The 1,108-nt window shown below is 38.4% G+C and overlaps 1 protein-coding gene across 1 annotated transcript in view; it reads right to left on the reverse strand.

Annotated features, from left to right (window-relative positions):
* The window catches only part of LOC116844325 (short-chain dehydrogenase/reductase family 16C member 6-like), a 53,538-nt gene that overhangs the window by 51,791 nt on the left and 639 nt on the right, over nt 1–1,108 (reverse strand). The gene's annotated exons all lie outside the window — the stretch shown is intronic.

Below are 1,108 nucleotides of genomic sequence, written 5' to 3' on the forward strand. Positions count from 1 at the left end.
AAATGGATTTCTGCAGCAAAAAAACTAGTTAACACAACAAATTATGTATAACTATCTATATATAGTAAATTAGTTTGTTGCTGCAGCAAATCCTTTTTTTGTGTAGATAAATAAATGTTTTTGCATTGAAATAGCCATATTTTAAACTGTTGAAAAATTTTTCTATTTGATAAAATACATTTTTATTTTGATATAATAGGCAACGCTGCATAGCTGCTTAAAAAGATATTGATCTCGTCAACCAAGTAGAAGAATCTCTTTTATCCGGTGTAAAATGCTATTAACGCTTTGTATTTCTCGATAGACTAGACATCGTCGATTAAACGAAGCGACGAAAGGGAGGTTTTGAATGGAATATACGTTCCAGTTGATAGTAAAACGTTCCAGTAAAACGGTTCTTTTCAGAAGAACCAATTAATTAATGAAGAGAGCAGTGGAGCAATGCAGACGATTTTTGCTCCACTGTGAATGTGTTTAGGCGATAAACGCCAAACGGTAGAATTGAAACTTTCATTTGCATTCTGTGTGTAACCGCCTAAACACCTTTCCAAAAGACTGTCATTCGAAAGATCGTCGAAGATCGGTTGCAAATGTTTCTCAACATTTGGGTGAAGAGGAGGGGGATGTTTAAATGACGCTGCACAACCTGCTGTCTCAGCCTTGCGCCACTTACACCAGCTATCAGCTCCAGCCGGACAATTTCCGTGTTTCGGTGTCTCGTCGGTGGATGTTAGATGATCGAGTGTTGCTTGAATGGCTTTTTTCATGCCCTGGACCGAATCAGTATTTCGACGTATGGCTAATCCGTAGTATCGAGTTATTTTTTTTATCAGTACATCGGTCAACATTCCACGTCCTCCGAGCTTCTTATCTTTTTTTACATTTCGAAGTCTTGTGCCCATTCGTTTCTCGACATGCCCAACGCATTCACTTTTTTTCACAGGACAGTCATTGCCGTACGGATTCAAGTCTAAGATGGCTTTGAAGGTTTTTGAGTCGCCATCGCCTATATAATTCACGTACTGAACGCCATACTTTTCTTCTGATCTGGAAAACATTTCTTTCATGGAATCGACTTCCATTTTCCCTGATGAACCGGAATGATTTA

The sequence above is a fragment of the Odontomachus brunneus genome, unplaced genomic scaffold, assembly GCF_010583005.1.
Source record: "Odontomachus brunneus isolate Ranch 3 - 2012 unplaced genomic scaffold, Obru_v1 Obru_scaffold_003, whole genome shotgun sequence".
NCBI classification, from domain to species: domain Eukaryota; kingdom Metazoa; phylum Arthropoda; class Insecta; order Hymenoptera; family Formicidae; genus Odontomachus; species Odontomachus brunneus.